We start from the raw sequence: 23383 nt of genomic DNA on the forward strand, positions 1-23383 counted from the left end.
GGGGTTTGGGTGCCAAGTGGGTGAGGGGTACCAAGTGGGTGGTGATGGTGGCAAGTGGGTGATGGTGCTAGCTGTGAGAATGTTGGCTGCTCAGTGGGAGAGAATGTTAGGGGATGGGAGGGTGATTGGATACAAATAGCTGTATTTTCTATAACTATTACACCTCTGAAGTCTCTGACTCTAACTCAAAGTAACACTTTAAATGAATGCACTGATCGTACTGGAGCTCACTTTTGAAATATCCAAAGTCCAGTGTGTATCATTCATAGTTTGTTTTGTTCTCAAGTTCTGGAGGGGAATGACCCCGACCTGTGTAACAGAGTGCTGGCACCAACCCATAATGCAGTCACAATCCTATTGCGCAGTCCAGTTAAACTCTGTCTCCACTGACCAGATACTCAATCGAATGCTTAAAGATTATAGGGAAGGAGTAGATGAGGAAGACAATCAGTATCTTCATTTTCACACAGTCATCGCTTGGGCAACAGCCTCCCAGCAGCAGTCACCTGCATTGGAAGTGAAGGAGAGAAGGACGGTTTTAACGAGAGGCTTATGTTGAAGAAGTGAGATATTTTGGCTTCTGTCGAAGTGAGGAAGGAGGTAAGACAACAGGGAATCAAGCAGCAGCATTTTTTCTCAGCTCTTGAGTTCTTCTGGCAGCTTGCATGTAGTTTTCTATCCTTCTTTAATCAATATTGAGGCTTCTCAATATGTCCATATGAGAGGGATCAGTACCAGGATTTCATCATGACCGATACCTTCTCATCCCAGAATTTAAAATGCCTGTTGCTCCCTATGCTACCTTACTTGGCTTCACAAACAAAGAAGTGTCTACGTGGTTAACCCGACCCCAGCTAGATATATTTCCAACTAAATCCATCAAGTTGAATACTAATCACGATGGGCCCAGAATAAATTGCTGACACAATCACATTGGATCGCTAGGCGTGCTATCGAAGTTTGGGCTCCATAAGGCTAATGTTCCTTGATCACTACCATCTGATTCAGTTCAATACAGAACATTGCGCAATTTCACAGTTATACAAACATATAAGATTCTTATTCAATCTCAGGCATTGAAGGAAACCAGAACAGTGCAGGTAATGGTTTCCATCCTGTCTTGGAAGCAACCAGATAATCACTTCTAAATTCCATTTGCCACTCAACCTGTGTGTTAGACTCCAGCAGCAATCCTGGCCTGAGTGGGACCGACATAATGATTAACATATCAGAGCATTGGCAAACAATCTCTTCTGGAAACATTGGTGTAAAGTGACATACTTGGAATATTTTCAAAATTTTTACTGTGGTCACATTCCCTGGTATTCCCATTAAAGGGAGGGATAAGAGTGCAAGTGTGTCATGGAATACATCACCATCATCTGGTTTTCTCTTTGGCTTGCCATCCAGTTGATGTATATGCTTTAAATTGTTTTACTAAAGGCTGTCGGAAAGACCTTGCAGAAATATATGTTTGAGCAAGCACACAGAACAAAGGTCTCCCCTTCAGACTGCCACCCCTTGGCAAGCCATTTTGTTTCTACATGTTTAGCAGAAGTGGAGGTGAGGATTTTCAATGAGATTTATCAATATGTAGGTACCTAGATTATCCAGTCCTAGTATCAACATCATTGTTTCATGTATTTGTCTGTACAACGTCCACCGATGTCACATCCTTCAGGACACAGCAATATACTTGATAAGTTGCCCATCAATTCCCTCCACCACTGACACCCTCTAGCAGCAGCGTCTACCATCCATAAGATGCGCTGCAGCAACTCACCAAGACTCTTTAGACAGCACCTTCCAAACCTGTGACCACTTCCACCTTCAAGGACCAGGGCTGCAGATGCATGGGAACACCACCGCCTGCAAATCCCCCTCCAGGCCACTCATCATCCTGACTCCCACGCATCCTTGGCATCCATTTACCTGAAGTGTTAACAGTGGCAGGGCAATTTGATAAATCAGTTATAAAAACAGTATGGTGACTTATGTTCACCAACAGAGACATACATTAGGAAAGCAAAGAGATAGGCTAGAATTGAGTATAAAATTATACTCTGCTGGAGTATTGTGGACAATTCTGGGCATGACACTTCAGGAAATTGATAAACTCTTTAAAAAGGGGTGGAGAAGAGACTTGTTAGGATGTTGACAGGGATGAGGAATTCTGTTGGGCGGTAAGGTGAGAAATGTTTACCCTGCTCTCTTTGGAATAAAAGACATTCAGTGTTTACAGTGGAGGTTTTCAAGGTGATGAGAAAGGCTAATGGAGAATTATTAATCCCTCTGCTGTTTGGATCCATGAGCAGAGGCCAGAGGGTACAAAATCTTTGGCAAATGATGTTGTGTAACCTTTTCGCTCAGAGTGTTTGGGAACTAGAGATGATGGTTGAGTGGTATTATTGTTGGACTGTTAATCCAGACGCTCAGGCGATGTTCTGGGGACCTGGGTTTGAATCCTGCCGTAGTAGATGGTGGAATTTGAATTCAATAAAAAGCTGGAATTAAGAGTCTAATGATGACAATGAATCTATTGCTTATTGTTGGGAAAAACCCATCTGGTTCACTAAAGGAAACAGCCATCCTTACCTGGTCTGGCTGCATGTGACTCCAGACCCACAGCAATGTGGTTGACTCTTACCTGTTCTCTGGGCAATAAATGCCAGCCTAGCCAGTGATGCTCTCATCCCGTGAATGAATGAAAAATGCTGCAGCTGAAAAGGCGGATGTAGCTTATTTCATGAATAAATTTAATGAAGGGAGCTGAGCAGGTATTTGAGGATGAGGAACTTGCCGTGTTGCAGAAGTGAAGAGTACAGGACTAAGCAGGACTGCTGTTTCAAAGTGCCAGCCCAGACACGGTGGCTTGAACAGTCTCTTTTTATGTTTTAACTGTCAGTGATTCAATGACCTTGCCGTTCCTTCATTGTCACTGGGTCAAAATCCTGGGAAAGCATTGTGAGGGCATTTGTACCACATGACCTGCAGAGGATCAGGAAGTAACATCACTGGCAGTTTGGATTGGACTATAAATGCTGTCATTGTCAGTGATGTCCATTTCCCAAGAATAAATAACAATAATATTGAAGGCCACGTCGCAAATTGAAGGCAATGCAAAAGACAGTGATTGATTCAACTGTCCTGTTAATGTATTGATTAGTCCAAATACACCATTGTCTAAATGGAAAGCTATCAATAACCTGGACAGGTATCAAAAGGCAACCAATCAGCAATAAATACAACACAAATTGAACACGGACGATCAAAGGTAGATGATAAATCCACCTTGTATCAACGCTGACATTGCATGAATGAATATGGAAGTAAAAACAGCAGTGTTAACAAACAAAATCTGACACCAGACCACATAAGGCGATCTTGTGCTGCTGTAGGTAATGTCCCTGCCACTGAGGCAGGAGTTCTGGGGTCAAGGGTAGTAGATGCATGGGAACACCACTACTTGCAAATTTCCCTCCAAGCCACAAACCAGTCTGACTCCCACACATCCTTGGTATCCATTTACATCCACAATGTGCTGTCTGACTGATTTTTATATTAGCAGCAAATCTAGTAAGAATACACCCATTTCTTTCATCCACACTACCAATATGTTGTAAATAGTTGAGGACCCAGAAGGATCATTATGACATTCTACTGATTACAATTTGTCACCCTGAAAACAACCCCTTTATCCTCATTCTGTTTTCTCTTAGCCAATTCTCTAACCATACCAATTTTCTCCCCAACAATATAAGCACTAACCTAGCACTAAGCGGTAGCCATGCATTATCAAATACCTTTTGGAAATCCAAGTATACTGCATTTACAGATCTTAATGGCCAAGGAAGGTGCCCTCAGAACATGGCCATCCTGTAAGTCTTTTCAACAGACACCACTGGCAAATGGCAGAAGCGGGTGAGATTTCCTGGTCAGCCATGTGATGGAAAGAAAGCTGGACCCTCCACTGTCAGTACCCACTGCTCCAGACTACAACATGCTCGTAAACGTGTATGTTGTTAGAGCATCTGTGACTGGCTTGGATAGCTGGTGTTGATCATATTGATGCTACCAGCACTGAGTTCATTTCCTGTTCCGGCTTGGATGGATTTAGGACCTGCGGCCTCTGTTGGTGATGAAGGTTACAACGCACTGGCTCAGACCCATCTTTTGGCAGAGAATGCAAGAAGATCTGTAAACAGCTGCACAAATCTCAGCTACCATCAAATTAAATCAACACTGGTCTGGATCTTAAACTCCATCTTGCCAGCTTGGTTTCATAACCCTTACCTAATAGAAAACCTTATAATCACTTTATAAAAATTCCAATTGACCCTCCCTTTGGATAGGAGTTCCAGATTATCAAAGGTGTCCCTGACATCTACTCTGAATGGTCTCGTTCTAAACTGAAGATGGTGCTGGAGAGAAACCAAATGGCTGGAATAACATGACAGGTATGAGTCTAACCAAATTAACAAGTAATCCAAAACTGTACAAACGAATTAAGGTAGAGAGATCAGAACAAGTTATGAAGGTGATGGAGTCAAAACAGGACAGTAACGAAGATTTTAAAGATACAGTAACATATGGTGGGGGGTTACATGTAGCACGACATGAATCCAAGATCATGGTTGAGGTCATCTTTATGAGTATGGAGCTTGGCTATCAGCTTCTGCTCAGCAATTTGGCGTTGTTGTGTATCTGCCTTGGAGGATGCTTACCTGAAGATCGGAGGCTGAATGTCCTGGATCTGCTGACCTGTTCCCCGACTGGGAGGGAACATCCCTGTCTGGTGATTGTTTCACGGTGTCGTTGTCGTAGCATCTGCATGGTCTCACCAATATACCATGCCTCGGGGCATCCTTGCCTGCAGTGTATGAGGTAGACAACATTGGCCGAGTCACATGGATGTCTACTGTGTATGTGGCGGGTGGTGTTCCCATGTGTGATGGTCGTATCCATGTTGATGATCTGGCATGTCTTGCAGAGGTTATACCTGACATGTTATTCCAGCCATTTGGTTTGTCTTCAGCACCATCTCCTTTTCAATAGATTGATAGATTCCTACCATGAAGCTAATTGTATATCCAGTTTGCCAGTTCCTCCTAGATTCCATGAGATCTAACCTTCCTGAGCAGCCAACCATGTGGAACCTTATCAAAAGGCCTTACTGAAATCCATATAGACTACTTTTCCTGCCCTTGTCAACCTTTCTGATCATTTTATCAAAGAGCTCTAACAAATTTGTGAGGCATGATCTCCCACACACAAAGCCATGCTGACTATTCCTGATCAAACCCTGTCTTTCCAAATGCATGTATATCTTATCCCTCAGAATCTTCTCATGTAACTTATCTGCCACAGATTTTAAGCTTACTGGTCGATAGTTCCCAGATTTTTCGTTGTAGCCTTTCCTGAATAATGGCACAACATTCGCTACCCTCCAGTCTTCTAGGACCTCACCTCTGGCTATCGATGGTCCAAAAATATCAGCCATGTCCCCCACAATTTCTTCTTTAGCCTCTTGCAGTGTCCTTGGATATATCTGGTCAAGACCAAGAGATTTATCCACATTCATATGTTCTAATACATTCAACACCCCCTCTACTGTGATATGGAATGTCCCCAAAATATCACCACTAACTTTCCCAAATTCCCAAGTCTTCACGTATTTCTCCACAGTAAACACAGAGGTGAAATATTCATTGACGACCTTGCCCATCTCCTGCGGTTCTATACATACATGTCCACTTTGGTCTTTGAGGGTCCAATTCTCTCTCTAGATATTATTTTTCCTTTAATATACTTAAAGAACCTCTGGATTCACCCTAATCTTCTCAGCCAAGGCAAATTGTGCCCCCTTTTCGCCCTCCTGACTACCTTCTTCAGTAAACTCCCGTATTCCCTGTATATACCTCCAGAGATTCCCTTGACCCCAGCTGCCTATACCTGAGCCACACCTCCTTTATTCTGGTCAAAGCCTTAATATCTCTCATCATCCATGGCTCCCTATTCCTGTCAACCTTGCCCTTCACCCTCATAGGAACATATAGACCTTGAACTCTAGGTATCTCACTTTTAAAGGCCTCCCACTTGCTGGAGGTCCCATTGCCTGCAAACAAACTATTCCAATCAACCCCTGCGAGCTCCTTCTAATTCCATCAAAATTTGCCTTGCCCCAGTTTAGAACTTGAAGCTGTGGACCAGTTTTGTCCCTCTCCAAAACTATTTTAAAATTAATAGAACTATGGTCACTGGGCACAAAGTGGTCCCCCACTGTCACATGTCCTCCCTATTGCCCAAGAGTCGGTCAAGTTTTGCTCCTTCCCAAGTAGGATCCTCTATATACTGCTGGAGGAAACGTTCCTGGACACACTTAACAAATTCCACCTCATCGACGCCCTTAACGCTCTGGCAGTCCCAGTCTAGGAAAATTAAAATCCCCTACGATTAGGATGAAATTACAACACATCTGATAGTAGCAAAAGGATAGGTCAGAGTCAGCATGGACTTATGAATGGGAAATCATGCTTGATTAATTTTCTGGAATTTTTTGAGGATGTAACCCTGAAGATGGACGAGGGAGATCCAGTAGACGTAGTGTACCTGGACTTTCAGAAAGCTTTTGGTAAAATCCCACATAGGAGGTTAGTGAGCAAAATTAGGGCGCATGGCATTGGGGGCAAACTACTAACTTGGATTGAAAGTTGATTGGCTGACAGGAAACAAAGAGTAGTGATAAACGGCTCCATTTCGGAATGGCAGGCAGTGACCAGTGGGGTACTGCAGGGATCAGTGCTGGGACTGCAGCTTTTTACAATATATATTAATGATATAGAAGATGGTATTAGTAATAACATTAGCAAATTTGCTGATGATACTAAGCTGGGTGGCAGGGTGAAATATGAGGAGAATGTTAGGAGATTACAGGGTGACCTGGACAGGTTAGGTGAGTGGTCAGATGCATGGCAGATGCAGTTTAATGTGAATAAATGTATGGTTATCCACTTTGGTGGCAAGAACAGGAAGGCAGATGACTACCTAAATAGAATCGATTTAGGTAAAGGGGCAGTACAAAGAGATTTGGGTGTTCTTCTACACCAGTCAATGAAGGTAAGCATGCAGATACAGCAGGTAGTGAAGAAGGCTAATAGCATGCTGGCCTTCATAACAAGAGGGATTGAGTATAGAAGCAAAAAAGGTCCTTCTGCAGCTGTACAGGGCCCTGGTGAGACCACACCTGGAGTATTGTGTGCAGTTCTGGTCTCCAAATTTGAGGAAAGACATTCTGGCTATTGAGTGAGTGCAGCGTAGGTTCATGAGGTCAATTCCTGGAATGGCGGGACTACCTTACACTGAAAGACTGGAGTGACTGGACTTGTACACCCTTGAGTTTAGAAGACTGAGAGGGGATCTGATTGAGACAATAAGATTATTAAAGGATTGGACACTCTGGAGGCAGAAAACATGTTTCCGCTGATGGGTGAGTGCCGAACCAGAGAACACAGCTTAAAAATACGGGGTAGACCATTTAGGACAGAGATGAGGAGAAACTTCTTCACCGAGACAGTGGTGGCTGTGTGGAATGCTCTGCCCCAGAGGGCAGTGGAGGCCCAGTCTCTGGATTCATTTAAGAAAGAGTTGGATAGAGCTCTCAAGGATTGTGGAATCAAGGGTTATGGAGATAAGGCAGGAACAGGATACTGATTAAGGATGATCAGCCATGATCATATTGAATGGTGGTGCAGGCTTGAAGGGCAGAATGGCCTACTCCTGCACCTATTTTCTATTGTCTATTACACCCCTATTGCTCCTGCAGGTCTCTCCAGTCTCCTTGCATATTTGTTCCTCTAATTCCCATTGACTATTTGGGGGCCTATAGTACAACCCCAAAAACTTCACCATCCCCTTTTTATTTCTCAGCTCCACCCACAAAGCCTCACTGGATGATCCTTCAGTTACTTCATCTCTGACTATTGCTGTGATACTCACCTTGATCAAAAATGCAACTCCCCCTCCCCTACTTCCACCATCTCTGTCTCACCTAAAGCATCTGTAATCTTTTGAATTATCTCTCTGCCTCAATCAATCGAATTATAGGTCATCGCTTCACTTGCTACTTAGCTGTTGACACTTTACTCACACCGTCTGACACTTGATCACCGGCAGAGACTTGTTATTCAGCCTGTTGGCACTCCACCCACACCATTTTCTATGATCTTTTAATCTCTCTACATAAATTATGTGCCTGCTTGCTTCTCTTAACTCCACCTGATGAAGGGGCAGTGCTCAGAAAGCTTGTGATTTCAAATAAACCTGTTGGACTTCAGCCTGGTGTTGTGTGACTTCTGACCTTGTTCACCCCAGTCCGATACTGGCATCTCCACATCATGGCTACCATGATGGTAAGCTACAAAGTTGAAAGCACAGGCAATCCCATAATAGCTAATATGGTCCATTCTTGAGTCTGTTTCCAAGTTGATTTCATAGAATCCCTACAGTTTGGATACAGGCTATTTGGCCCAACAAGTGCACACCGAGCCTCCAAAGAGTAACCCGCTCACAACCATTCCCCTACCCTTATTACTCTACATTTACCCCTGACTAATGCACCTAACCTACACGTTCCTGAACACTATGGGCAATTTAGCATGGACAATTCGCCTGACCTGCACATCTTTGGATTGTGGGAGGAAACCGGAGCATCCGGAGGAAACCCACGCAGACACGGGGAGAATGTGCAAACTCCACACAGACAGTCCCCCAAAGCTGGGATCAAACCCAGGTTCCTGGCGCTGTGAGGCAGCAGTGCCAACCACTGAGCCATCGTGCTGCCTGATTTGATGCAAGTCTGAACACTATGCAGGACAAGATAAAATAGCTGATTTTTATGCTTTTTATGTAGACTGCTTTTTATGTAGAATTCCATTTGACCAATTCCATTCCATTTTCTCCTATCGTATACAATTCTATTTGGTGAGTAGGTGAGGGTTAGAGGTATTTTTGCCAGAAGGTTTTGGAAGCTTTGATCCAAATGTTTAATTTCAATGCAATGTGAGAGTTGAAGAAATGTAAGTGAACATAACAGATGTGATCAATGGTGCAAATGCATCATCTCCTCACAGTGTCATGTCTCACATTCAGTTCTATGAAAGTTCTGAAATTTATCATATTTGACATGAAACAATATGCAGGGGTAAGTTCAATGCTACAATAAGATTTCAATGAAGGTCCCACCTTCTCAACCTCCCCCCTTGCCTGAGCCGGTACACTAAGGTTAAACCACCACCAGTCATCTCTCTATCTCTCTCTCTCTCTAAGAAGACAGCACCCCTATGGTCCTTACATTTGCAATGCAGTAGAAAGATTTTTGCTCTTGTGACATTCACATGTACAGGATAAATTCCAAAACGCCTTTAAGTAAGTTCTGTAATAATGCCAGATCATTTCATGTACCATTTAAATTAGGACGATTAGTATTATCTGAATGATCTGTCGACAGCTTTGCTCTGTTGCCACAGACATTTTGAATATTTTTCAAGATGGGCTTTCAAATGATGATATTTCCCAGACTCAGCTTTTGGCTCACATCCATACAAACCACCGCCTTTGTCAACAAACTGTTGGCGTCTGTCAAAGTCCCACAGTCACCAAGTGATCCTCATTGACCTTCACTTCCACATTCCCAACTGGCTCAGCTTCGACTGCATAGAAAGGACTTGACCTAACATTTCCTGGTGAAAGTGGACAAGGAGGAAGATGGGTTGATCAGAGAGGACAGGCAGCTTGAAGCGATTATAATAAAGAGAGTGCAAAGTTCCACAGAACGCTGCGTTTTACATAAAAGTACTGAAGGGCTGTCAAATTTTATCTTGGACTTTGCCCTTAAATGATCCTGAATTTTGGGCTGATCGGGAGTAGTTACTAGTTAATCAATCATTTTGCTCTATGTGCCTTTATTAAGCAATGGTGGCTCAGTTATAATGTGGTTTAGATGCAGAATATTTTGTTCTAATGTATTGAAGAGCTCCCAGGCATCACACTTAAACCTGAGAGACAGAATTTAAGCTGGGACGTTGGAAGGGATTGTGGATGGCTGTGCAGGTAATATAGACTACTTTCCGGTATTTGTGCTGGCACTGCTGTTCTTGAACTTTGAGCTAGTTCCTTATTTTTTTTTTATTTCCAAGAATATACTTTATTCGTAAAATTTATAGAAGTGCATTACAAAACAGTTTGGCTTGAAAGTTACAGGATGTGCAATAAAATTCAACTTGTCTCCACACAGCATGTTCTACTCTTTGGTGCATCAATCCAATTTTAACATTCTCAATGTACCCAGTGTACGCTCCTCGTCAAGCATACACCCCAGGTTTCTAACCCTTACAGTAATATGACTGTACCAATGGACTCAGACAATGACCTTTCCTCAATCTGCACCTGTGGAGGCTGCACCAAGCTTTAGTTTAGGTCAATTTCCTGATGATGCAGTTACATGACTGGACCTTATTGTCATCACTGCAGTTCAGTTAGCTTAGTTGTCTGGATGGCTGGTTTGAAATGCAGATTGATGCCAACAGTGTGAGTTTGATTCCTGTACTGGCTGATGTTACTGTGAAGGACTCTCCTTCTCAACCTCTCCCCTAGCCTGAGGAGTGGTGATCCACAGCTTAAATCACCAACAATTGTCTCCCTTTAATGGGAGAGTAGGGCTATAGTGATTTTACTGCTAATTCCTCTGCATAATCTGGAAACCACCTTATGTATCCCTCATCCCTTTTCAGAATGTGGCTTCAGAACAAGCAATAATAAAGCACTCAAAGAACTTAGATCCATATTACAGATTTTCAAATGAAGAAACACATTTTTTTCATGACCTGTTTAAACTAATGCTGAATCTATTTCTAGGATTCAGAACCAAACACGACACAGTACCATATTTTGGTGTGATAGTGACACCAGCACTAATTTTTTAAAAAATGACTATTTTCTTATATGTTCAGCGCAAATTGTTCCAATACCACTGTCCCCCATTTTACACAGTACTACCCACTGAAAATTACTCAGAGACTAATAATGTAATTGTACATTAAATATTGCTGCCTGAGAAATAGTAAATGTACTTAATAGCTGATCGATAATAAAAGAAAACTCTCTGTTCTCTAGATGCTGCACTCAGTTTTCAATCTTGGGACTGCAATAAATTATCCTCAGATTTCAGCCCATTTCAAGGGCACCGGGGCAGCTGCCTCAGAGAATGCATGCAGTACTGCACAAAGGCAGCAAATGATGAGATTCAGCAATATCTTAGTAAATATAAGAATGTAAAGAATAGGATCAGGAGTCAGCGATACGTCTCGCCCACAAGCCTTCAGTCTTCACTGAGGTCATGGCTAATGTTATATTTGCCTCAACTCCATTTCTCCCAGCTCCCCATAAATCCTGACTCTGTTATGCTTCAGGAATCTCTCTCAGCCTTGAATATATTCGATCAGTCAATCTCCCCAGCCCTCTGGGATGAAGAGTACCAGAGTGTTATGGAAATGTTGGCATATATCACTTATAAAAGGCACCAAGATAAATTCATTGCTCCATGTATCAGTAAGTATAATTCCACCTGAGTTGAAAAAGTGGGAGATATTCCCATATTTGGGCCTCTTTTGTTAAAAAAAGTCATTCAAATTACTTCAGAAAAAAATCCATTAGAGCTGCTGTCTTGAAGTCCAAGACCAGTTTCTGGGGGGAGCTAATACTTCTGATTTCTTTAAAATGCAATTTTGAGTTTTAATTCCATAGTGAGTTGATTTGATTAATTTATTTATTGTCACTGTATTTTGCAACAAAAGTGTTGCATAGTGTTGCCACTCTTGGGCAACATTGTAAAACACAAAGAAAAACAAAATGTAGAATATGAAGGCAGAAAAATGAAGAAATAAAGAAAAGGCGATCAACTTTACAATCATTTTTGATAAGTGCTCAGTCATGGGCCATTGGTGCCTGGTGACCAGCCATAAGTTCCCTTAGCTGTACTGATGTGAAATAACTGCATAGTGGCCAGCATCCCATCACCAAGTCACTCTTTATTTACTTGTGCACTGTACGCTGGCTGTGGCCAGTCAGCTTGGAGTTGGTTGCCCGAGCTGAGGTGATTCTAATCTCCTGGTTACTTTTTCTTGGTTTTCAAAATTCACAGGTTAGAGTGTCAAAGACACAATCAAAAACAAATCACTGAAAACAGATGCGTTAAAAAAGAACATTCTACAGAAACAACATTGCAAGTCAAGCAGTAGATTTAAGCCCACAGTGTCTCAGACATGACACATAGCAAGATCATTGTACATCAGGTAATTCACCAAAGAGCATAGAGACGTTGACATAAAATATCGTATAGAAACACGGCTTGGTTCAAACGGGTAGTACAAAAATTCACAAACAAACACACATTCCCTGGGGCTATCAGTCGGCCTACCCGCAGGGCCAGGCTATCAGTGGGCCTACCCGCAGGGCCAGGCTATTGGTCGGCCAACACGTGGGTCAGTGAGAATACTCAGAAGCACAACAGATACACAAAAACATAGTCCAAACGTGAAGACACAGACGCACACAAAGGCTCGGTCCAACACAAGCTGAAACATGGCTTGACACACAAAGAAATGGTATGCCTGGAGACATGGTCTACCTACAAAGGCCCAGTACACTCATGAATGTATGATCCACAAGCCAGCCAGCTCAAGATACAGTTCTCAAAAACAGTAGTGTCACTGGCTATGGCCAGCCAGCTCAGAGTGAGTCCCCTGAACTGAGGATCTAATCTTTTTTTTTTCTTTTTTCCCCACACTACCACCTAAGTGCGGTAATGCTTATTTTATCCCCAGCACCCATGGTGTGTGTGTGCAGGTGTGAGATACAGTGAAAGACACAAAGTGCACGAATCTTTATTCAATTTCCACCACCAGGAAGATAGGAAAACACCCGGGTGGCCAGTGACAAGCACTGCCCTTCACATCAAAGGACAGTGCTGTGTGATCAAAACAGTGAAGGGGAGGGTAGGGACTAAATCAAAATAGAGTTGGAAGGAGAAATGATGCACTCCACTCCCTGCAGAGGATCTAATCTTTTTTTTTTTCTTTTTTTTTCTTTCTTTTTTAAATTTAACCCCCACACTACCACCTAAGTGCGGTAGTGCTTATTTTATCCCCAGCACCCATGGTGTGTGTGTGTGCAGGTGTGAGACACAGTGGAAGACACAAAGTGCACCAATCTTTATTTAATTGCCACTCCTGTTTATATTTTTTTTTCATTTTTTTCTTTTTTTTTCTTGTTTTTTTTTCTTTCTTTTCTTTTTTTTCTCTTTTTTTTTATTTTAACCCCCACACTACCACCTAAGTGCGGTAGTGCTTATTTTATCCCCAGCACCCATGGTGTGTGTGTGCAGGTGTGAGACACAGTGAAAGACACAAAGTGCACGAATCTTTATTCAATTTCCACCACCAGGAAGATAGGAAAACACCCGGGTGGCCAGTGACAAGCACTGCCCTTCACATCAAAGGACAGTGCTGTGTGATCAAAACAGTGAAGGGGAGGGTAGGGACTAAATCAAAATAGAGTTGGAAGGAGAAATGATGCACTCCACTCCCTGCAGAGGATCTAATCTTGTAGTCAGCCAGGACTTTGCTGATTGGCCCAAGTTAACAATCCCAATCAATGACTTCATAGTCAATGAGATTCACCTGATTTCCATCACCACCCATTGGAACGCAAGTCACCACCTCGCCTCCACCTACGCCCTCGCCACTGTGAGTCCTCGACAGACCTCATCAATGCGGACGCCACCATGCACCGCCCCGGCCTAAACTCGACTCCACCACCGCCATGAGTCCACTTTGGGCCCACTTCGCTAATGCAGCCGCTGCTGATGCCACCTGCTCCCCCAATGGGCCTAGACTCACTGCTGCATGTGCAGTTGGGAATGTAAACTCACCTCACCAGCAGCAGCACTGAGTTGGTGCTGGGACTGCCTCGTTAGTGCAGAAGCAGGGTGGAGATCGAACTCACCTGTGAACATCGCTGTCATGAGACTGTGCCATTGGGTCTGCTCGAGACCATGAGGCTTTGCCCACTTGATGCTGAGACCGAGCTCTTCAGTAGGGGTTAAGATTTTTATTGAAAATGAGAAACTAGAGAAAAAAAGTGAAAAGAAATGTGGGAGAAAAGCAAATGGAGCAGAAGAGCCTTGGGCTCAGAAACCCGACTCTGCTAACATGCTGGGAGTTATTAAGCTTGGAATTAACAAATTAGTATCGGCCTCACTCCTAGATGCTGAGTATTTCTACACATGGCCAAGATCAAGGTTAACTATTAACTACTTCCATCGGATAGGATTGAAAATTGGGCACAATGTCAAATGGGACCTGCTGATCCAAGATAGCAGCGGAGCAGCAGCGCAGCGTGAGGGCACCTGCCCACAGCTCATCTACTCCCCTCACTTTTACTTTATTTTTCTTCTTCCACTGTTTTCTTTCCTTGCTTCAATCTACTTAGCTTCCATGAAGAGTAAGTTTGTGCAGAGCAGGTGAGAGAGAGCCCAGCACATGGGAGATGGAGCCACTGCAGAGAGAGCGAGTCCAACATGGTGGCCTGAGGGGTCCCGCAACAAATGCGGCAGTGGTGGTGGGTGCAGCAGCCACAGGTTTCCTGGCAATTGTGGCAGCAAGTGCGGGGGAGATTGAACTTACCTTCTGAAGAGCTCTCAGTCATGGATGCAGTAGCCATGATGGCATCACAGCGGGGACAGCCAGCTTCCAGGGTGTGGCAATGACTGAGGACCTGGATCAGGACTTTAATGGTCAGAGATTGACCGCAGTGCGGGAAGGGTGTATCAATGTGTCCAATGTGGCGGGATACTGTGCCAAAAGTAGGCAGCCCAAGATCTCCCAGAGAGCAGGCCAAAGAAGAGGAGATCAAGTCCATGTCGAGAGTGTGAGCTCAGATGGCTTAGAAAGACTGTTTAACTTTTAGCTTTATTTCTTTATTTTTCCACTTAATACTAAGCAGGAGTGTAATGTTTAACTTTTAACATTATTTCTTTATTTTTCTACCTTGTACCTAAGGTTTTGTACCTAAGATGGTGCCAGGAATGGCGACATTGTACACTCTTCACTGTACTCATGCACTTCTGTACTTGAGTACATGTGATAAAATCTAATTCTAATTCCAAAAGTCTGATGGGGGAAGGAACAAAGATCAATAGTGGTCCACACTGCCCTCTGGTGACTAATTTGGATTTAGCAGGGGTTGTCGAGAGAAAGGACAAGTACTGTATTCAGCAGTTGATCATTCCTGATGAAGGCCTTTTGCTCGAAATGTCGATTTTCCTGCTCCTTTCTTTTCCAGCACCATACTTTTGACTGTAATCTCCAGCATCTGCAGTACTCACTTTCTCCTAGTGATCCAACTGGTTTTGACTAACAATGGCAGTTGAGGAGCTGTGTCCATCTTAGGACTCTGCATAGGGCCAGCAGTAATTTACAGACTCTCCCTTAATAGCCTCTTCTAAAGTCCCTCACAAGCTCCACCACTGAGATATACAGAACAGCAGACACAGGGAACACCATGCACTGTATGTTCCTAGCTGATTGACACACCATCCTGACATGGAACTGAACTGCCATATTTTTACTATCCCCCTAAAGGCATTGTGGATGTACTTGCAGCACATACTGCAGCTGTTCGGGAAGACATCTCACCACCACTTTCTCCGGAACATCCAGAGATGGGCAGTAGACACTGACCCAGTCAATGCCATTTGAGCCTCATGAGCAAATGAATATATATGCTTTGGATAGCTTACCTCAGTAAAAATGGCAATGGATGTAGAGTCAGCATTGACAGGACAGCTGTCTACCCAGCCCCTCCTCCATTATCTGAGACTATCAGAGCCTGGGATAGTCTGGCACTGTGTTCACACAAAGATTACACCAGGAACAAACACAGGCAGGCCATTTACCAAACTTCTTGGTTGCCTTTGGAGATACGTGGAATGTTCTAGCCTCAGAAAGCTGTCTGTCTGTCCATCGGTGTAGCTGCACCATTAATGTGTGTGAGATCAGCATTGAGATTGCTGCAAGTAGTCTAGGTTCAGTCAAGAAAGAGTTCTGCTCATATATACACGTTTGTGAGAACACTCATTCCTGATTTATTGCTTTGTTAATAAAAAATGGACTTGTTCAGATCAGACATATCCGCATGGAGTGCAATTAAATGGTTTCTCTTTTAATGACTAAAAGACCTACAATGATCTGCATTTATAGGAAGCCTTCAAGGGTCTTACAATCCATGCGTGAAAGAATCATAATGCATATTTTGAATAGCTGTAATATTTCTATTTCGGCTTGTTGCAAAGTAATGGTTGAAGTAATATTTTAAAGCCTGATAAATGAATCTGTTGCAGTGAAACTATCACCCAGAGGCTTGCAAAGATAGTCTCACTATTCAGATTTATTTAAACAGGTCGTTAAATTGCCTAACTCATTTTCAAATTCAATTTGCTTTGCCCTTCTCTTCAAGCGGCTCACAAAATGGGTGAGATATTTTTCAGATTACAATTGCTCATGCAGAGTCTCTGAGTGCGGAGACAATTTGCAGTAATCAGTGCTGTTTACATCACTTCAGTGCCTCGTTGTCATTTAGAAACTGCTACTAAACTAGCAGAGACAGTGCCTCGTAATTATGTCGACTCAACACAGTGTGTGCTGTACTCCTGCAATAGAATATAGAACAGTACAGTACAGGCCCTTCAGCTCTCGATGTTGTGTCAGCCTTTTATCCTAATCTAAGATCAGACTAACCTACATACCTTTCATTTTGCTATCATCCAACTGCCTATCCAAGAGTTTGTGCAGGATCTATGCATGTCCTTATTTGGGAGAACATACACCTCTGCAATTTTACCTCAACTCATGGGAAATATGACACAGAAAAAGGCCATTCAGCCCAACATGTCCATACTGGTGCTATTGCTCTCTTTGAGCTGCCTTCTAAATCCATCTGCGTAAGTAAACAAAAGCACCTTTCTCTGTCAAATGCTTATTCAGCCTCCCTTGGAAACGCAAGCTGGAAGAACAACACCCCGTTTTCCGCTTGGGGACCCAGTCGCCCTCCGGACTCAATATCAAGTTCAATAAGTTTAGGGTCTGAACGCTCCAATGTCCTCGCCCCCAAATCCACACACTAGGCCCTGTTATTGCACAGTCTGCCATTACACACTACCTATTGTTAGTCACTAACAGTCTCCATTAACACCTATTCACCTCCCCAGCCAGATTGTTATTCACGCATAGAATTATAACAGTGTGGAAACAGGCCCTTCGGCCCGACAAGTCCATACTGACCCTCCAAAGAGGGTCCCACCCAAACCCATTCCCCACTACTCTACATTTGCCCCTAAGTAATGCTCCTAACCTATACACCCCGAACTCTACAGGCAATTTAGCATGGCCAATTCACCCAACCTGCACATTTTTGGATTAGGGGAGGAGACCTGCGCCAACACAAGGAAAATGTACAAACTCCACACAAATGGTCGCCCAAGGCTGGAATCGAATCCAGGCCCCTGGCCTGGCAGCAGTGCTAACCACTGAGCCACCATGTCGCCACTCCTTTGTCTGTCCAACTGGTCTTCTCTATCTGTGCTCAATATATCCCTACCTAATGTTTACACCTTACCCTCCTGCTGTCTCTTCTGCATATAAACCAACATTTTCCTAGCTAGCATCAGTTCTGAGGAATGGTCACCAGTCCCGAAACGTTAACTTTGATTTCTCTTCACAGATGCTGCCAGACCTACTGAGCTTTTCCAACAACTTCTGTTTCTGCTTCTGATTCCCAGCACCTGCCATTCTTTCAGTTTTTAGTGAATTTTGGAATTCTTTACCGTAGAGGGCTGACGGGACTGGGTCATTGAACATGTTCAAGGCTGAGATAGAGGGATTTTTAATCAGTAACAGAATTAACAGAATCAAGGGATATGGGGATAAGGAAGAATAAGATCAGCCAGGATCTCACTGAATGGTGGAACAGACTCGATGGGCTGAATAGCCTACTCCCACATCTTATGGGGTAAAGACTCTTCTGATTTTTTTCAAAGGCTACTTTCTTATTCTCACTAATCATCAGGTAGTAACAATGATCTCTTGAACAACTGGGAACATGGTGAGAAAGATTCACAAGACTGAGGGGAAAAAAATTGTTTGATTTTCTACACAAGGTTTTAATGTTGAGAAGCCTTGTTGCACACATGAACATCTCATTATTATATATCCTCGCCTCATGTCTAGTCTGGTTGACGTTTTCTCAGGCAGCCAATTCCTGACGTATAGGTCTGAGACTGTACCTTACGACAAGTTAACTTTGATTTCTCTTCACAGATGCTGCCAGACCGACTGAGCTTTTCCAACAACTTCTGTTTCACACTTGCCCCTCTAGGCCTCCATCTCGACCAACATCGCCTACTCAGGGCACACTATGTGGGCAGCTCAGGGGGTAACCAGGAGAGGAATTTGGAGGGTGTGTTGAGTTAGTGTCCAACGGAAGGGCTGAGAGTAAATTGCTGGCACGGGGAGTCAGGTTTCAGGCTGGGGGGGGGGGGGGGTGTGGTGTATTAACTTTCTGGGGTAGGTCCAGATCGGGGTGGGTGAGGTTAATTGAACAGTTCCTCAGGGGTTAGACTACGTATTTGGCAGTCTATTTTTTCCTTAGTAATTATTTTTCTTATTCTTTTCATAACCCATCCGAAGTCTCTGATTTAAATGGGAATTTTTGTGGCAATCCTAGCCAGGAATTGCCCATTGGAAAATTCATTTTCACGATCCATTCCTTTGCAGTGTGCTGCTACTGGGATTCCACAGTGTCCCCATGCACACATCCCATCTACACTGGAGTAATGACTGAGTGACCAGTGGAAAATCTGCCCCTTCGTCTTTTCAGGCTGTACTAATAACTGACTGCAAGACATAAAAGGAGAAAGTGAGGACTGCAGATGCTGGAGATCAGAGCTGAAAATGTGTTGCTGGAAAAGCGCAACAGATCAGGCAGCATCCAAGGAGCAGGAGAATCGACGTAGGGCTCATGCCCGAAACGTCGATTCTCCTGCTCCTTGGATGCTGCCTGACCTGCTGTGCTTTTCCAGCAACACATTTTCAGTGCAAGACATAAAATAACAATGAATACCCAAAACTGTATTTTGGGCAACTGTCTGTGTGGAGTTTGCACATTCTCCTGTGTCTGCGTGAGTTTCTGTTGGGTAAGACATTTCCCTCCCATAGTCCAAAGATGTGCAGGTTAGGTAGATTGGCTGTGGTAAGTAGTCCGATAGTGTCCAGGGATGTATACATTAAGTGGATTAGAAATGGGATATGTGGGGTTTTGGGGATGGGGGTCAGGTGCCTGAGACTAGGTAGAATGCTCTATGGATGGCCAGTTTGGGATTCTATACTATAATGTAAGGATCTCACAAAGGAGATTCCTGTAGGAATATGGATTCATATTGCAGGATATACTGCAGGTTAAAAATCGTAATGGTTTGAGGATCCCGCTATACCTGAATCTTCATATCGCCCATAAGATCATTAAAAGACTCTTGTTTGCCTACTAGAATCATGCATGATGATGCCTTCTAAGAATGTGACTCTGTGTTTGTTGCAAGCTATGCCTTAGTACTCTGGCATTTCCGGTGAAAATTAGACTAAGAAAGCAATCCCACCAATGTCTCCCTCATTAATAATGTCTCATTTTCCCTGGGGACGAACCTGTCTCACATGGTGCCTGACCCCTTTAGCTTTGAGCCTAAGAAGGGAAATATTCATGAAGTGGTGTGGTTATAAAGTCCAGCCATCCCTTTGAGATGTCAAATGATCAATGTCAGGGAGATGAGAATGAAATGAGAGCACTTCTTTCTTGTAACCTACATAATTCTGAGAACTTGAAGTGTGATGACCAGCAAATGAGAGGTAAATGGTGGACAAATTATTTTGCTATCTTTGAAAATAGAATGAGGTCTTTTGGCCCATTTTCTCTATGATAGCTCCTTGGTAGTGCTACCCCATGAATCCCACTCCCCTGCCCCTCAGGTATTTATCGTGTTGTCTTTTCAGAATTATTCCTTAATCAGTAGATTCTTCTCCAGTTTACTGAAACCATTCACAACGTTGAACAACTCTCACTCATTCCTAACAACTCTATCAAATCTCAGTAGACAATAGATAGTAGGTGCAGGAGTAGGCCATTCGACCCTTCGAGCCAGCACCACTATTCATTATGATCATGGCTGATCATCCACAATCAGTATCCTGTTCCTGCCTTATCCCCATAATCTTTGATTTCACTATAGAGTCATAGAGATGTACAGCATGGAAACAGACCCTTCTGTCCAACCCATCCATGCCAACCAGATATCCCAACCCAATCTAGTCCCACCTGCCAGCAGCTGGCCCATATCCCTCCAAACCCTTCCTATTCATATACCCATCCAAATGCCTCTTAAATGTTGCAATTGTACCTGCCTCCACCACGTCCTCTGGCAGCTCATTCCATACAAGTATCACCCTCTGTGGGAAAACGTTGCCTCTTAAGTCTCTTTTATATCTTTCCCCTCTCATCTTAAACTTATGCCCTCTAGTTCTGGACTCCCCGACCCCAGGCAAAAGACTTTGCCTATTTACCCTATTCATGCCCCTAATAATTTTGTAAACCTCTATAACGTCACTCCTTAGCCTCCGACGCTCCAGGGAAAACAGCCCCAGCCTGTTCAGCCTCTCCCATAAGCTCAAATCCTCCAACCCTGGCAACATCCTTGTAAATCTTTTCTGAACCCTTTCAAATTACACAACATCTTTCTGATAGGAAGGAGACCAGAATTGCACGCAATACTCCAACAGTGGCCTAACCAATGTCCTGTACAGCCACAACATGACCTCCCAACTCCTGTACTTAATACTGACCAATAAAAGAAAGCATACCAAACGCCTTTTTCACTATCCTATCTATCTGCGACTCCACTTTCAAGGAGCTATGAGCCTGCACTCCAAGGTCTCTTTGTTCAGCAACACTCCCTCGGACCTTACCATTAAGTGTACAAGTCCTGCTAAGGTTTGCTTTCTCAAAATGTAACACCTCACATTTATCTGAATTAAACTCCCTCTGCCACTTCTCAGCCCATTAGCCCATCTGGTCAAGATCCTGTTGTAACCTGAGGTAACCTTCTTCGCTGTCCACTACACCTCCAATTTTTGTGTCATCTGCAAACTTACTAACTGTACCTCTTATGTTCGCATCCAAATCATTTATGTTAATGACAAAAAAGTAGAGGACCCAGCACCGATCCTTGTAGCACTCCACTGGTCACAGGCCTCCAGTCTGAAAAACAACCCTCCACCACCACTCTCTGTCTTCTACCTTTGAGCCAGTTCTGTATCCAAATGGCTAGTTCTCCCTGTATTCCGTGAGCTCTAACCTTGCTAACCAGTCTCCCATATGGAACCTTGTCGAATGACTTACTAAAGTCCATATAGATCACATCTACCGCTCTGCCTTCATCAATCCTCTTTGTTACTTCTTCAAAAAACTCAGTCAAGTTTGTGAGACATGATTTCCCACGCACAAAACCATGTTGACTATCCCTAATCAGTCCTTGCCTTTCCAAGTACATGTACATCCTGTCCCTCAGGATTCCCTCCAACGACTTGCCCACCACTGAGGTCAGGCTCACTGGTCTATAGTTCCCTGGCTTGTCCTTACTACCCTTCTTAAACAGTAGCACCACGTTAGCCAACCTCCAGTCTTCCGGCACCTCACCTGTGACTATCGATGATACAAACATCTCAGCAAAACGCCCAGCAATCACTTCTCTAGCTTCCCACAGAGTTCTCGGGTACACCTGATCAGGTCCCGTGGATTTATCTACCTTTACCCGTTTCAAGACATCCAGCACTTCCTCCTCTGTAATCTGGACATTTTGCAAGATGTCACCATCTATTTCTCTACAGTCTATATCTTCCATATCCTTTTCCACAGTAAATACTGATGCAAAATATTCATTTAGTATCTCTCCCACTTTCTGCAGCTCCACACAAAGGCCACCTTGCTGATCTTTGAGGGGCCCTATTCTCTCCCTAGTTACCCTTTTGTCCTTAACGTATTTGTAAAAACTCTTTGGATTCTCCTTAATTCTATTTGCCAAAGCTATCTCGTGTCCCCTTTTTGCCCTCCTGATTTCCCTCTTAAGTATACTCCTACTTCCTTTATTCTCTTCTAAGGATTCACTTGATCTATTCTGTCTATATCTGACATATGCTTCCTTCTTTTTCTTAACCAAACCCTCAATTTCTTTAGTCATCCAGCATACCCTATACCTACCAGTCTTTCCTTTCACCCTGACAGGAATATAGTTTCTTTGGATTCTTGTTATCTCATTTCTGAAGGCTTCCCATTTTCCAGCCGTCCCTTTACCTGCGAACATCTGCCCCCAATCAGCGTTCGAAAGTTCTTGCCTAATACCGTCAAAATTGGCCTTTCTCCAATTTAGAACTTCAACTTTTAGATCTGGTTTATCCTTTTCCATCATTACTTTAAATCTAATGGAATTATGGTCGCTGGCCCCAAAGTGCTCCCCCATTGACATCTCAGTCACCTGCCCTACCTGATTTCCCAAGAGTAGATCAAGTTTTGCACCTTCTCAAGTAGGTACATCCACATACTGAATCAGAAAATTGTCTTGTACACATGTCACAATCTTTAAGAGCTCTCCCCATCTCTTTCTTGAAAGTATTCAGAGACTTGGCCTCCACTGCCTTCTGGGGCAGAACATTCCATATATCCACCACTCTCTGGGTGAAGAAGTTTCTCCTCAACTCTGTTCCAAGTGGCCTACCCCTTATTTTTAAACTGTGTCCTCTGGTTCTGGACTCATCCATCAGCAGAAACATGCTTCGTGCCTCCACAGTGTCCAATCAGATCCCCTCTCATCCTTCTAAACTCAAGTGTATACAAGCTCAATTGCTCCAATCTTTCAACATATGATAGTCCCGCCATTCTGGGAATTGACCTCTTGAACCTACGCCGCACTCCCTCAATAGCCAGAATGTCCTTCCTCAAATTTGGAGACCAAACCTGCACACAATACTCCAGGTGCGGTCTCACCAGGGCCCTGTACAGTTGCAGAAGGACCTCTTTGCTCCTATACTCAATTCATTTTGTTATGAAGGCCAGCATGCCATTAGCTTTCTTCACTGCCTGCTGTACCTGCATGCTTGCTTTCATTGACTGATGTACAAGAACACCTAGATCTCATTGTACTTCCCCTTTATCCAACTTGACTCCATTTAGA

The 23383-nt window shown here is 43.5% G+C and overlaps 1 protein-coding gene across 3 annotated transcripts in view; it reads left to right on the forward strand.

Moving 5' to 3' along the window:
• Positions 1-357: 357 nt before the first annotated feature.
• The window catches only part of LOC122551410 (putative methyltransferase DDB_G0268948), a 71084-nt gene continuing 48058 nt past the window's right edge, over positions 358-23383 (forward strand). For all 3 annotated transcript variants that reach the window (XM_043693253.2, XM_087988862.1, XM_043693254.2), the window contains exon 1: positions 358-600. The gene's annotated coding sequence lies outside the window, so the exon portion shown is untranslated. The remainder of the gene's footprint in view (positions 601-23383) is intronic.

This window comes from Chiloscyllium plagiosum, unplaced genomic scaffold, assembly GCF_037043375.1.
Source record: "Chiloscyllium plagiosum isolate Xiang-an unplaced genomic scaffold, Cpla_swu_hap1 HiC_scaffold_7, whole genome shotgun sequence".
Lineage (NCBI taxonomy): Eukaryota > Metazoa > Chordata > Chondrichthyes > Orectolobiformes > Hemiscylliidae > Chiloscyllium > Chiloscyllium plagiosum.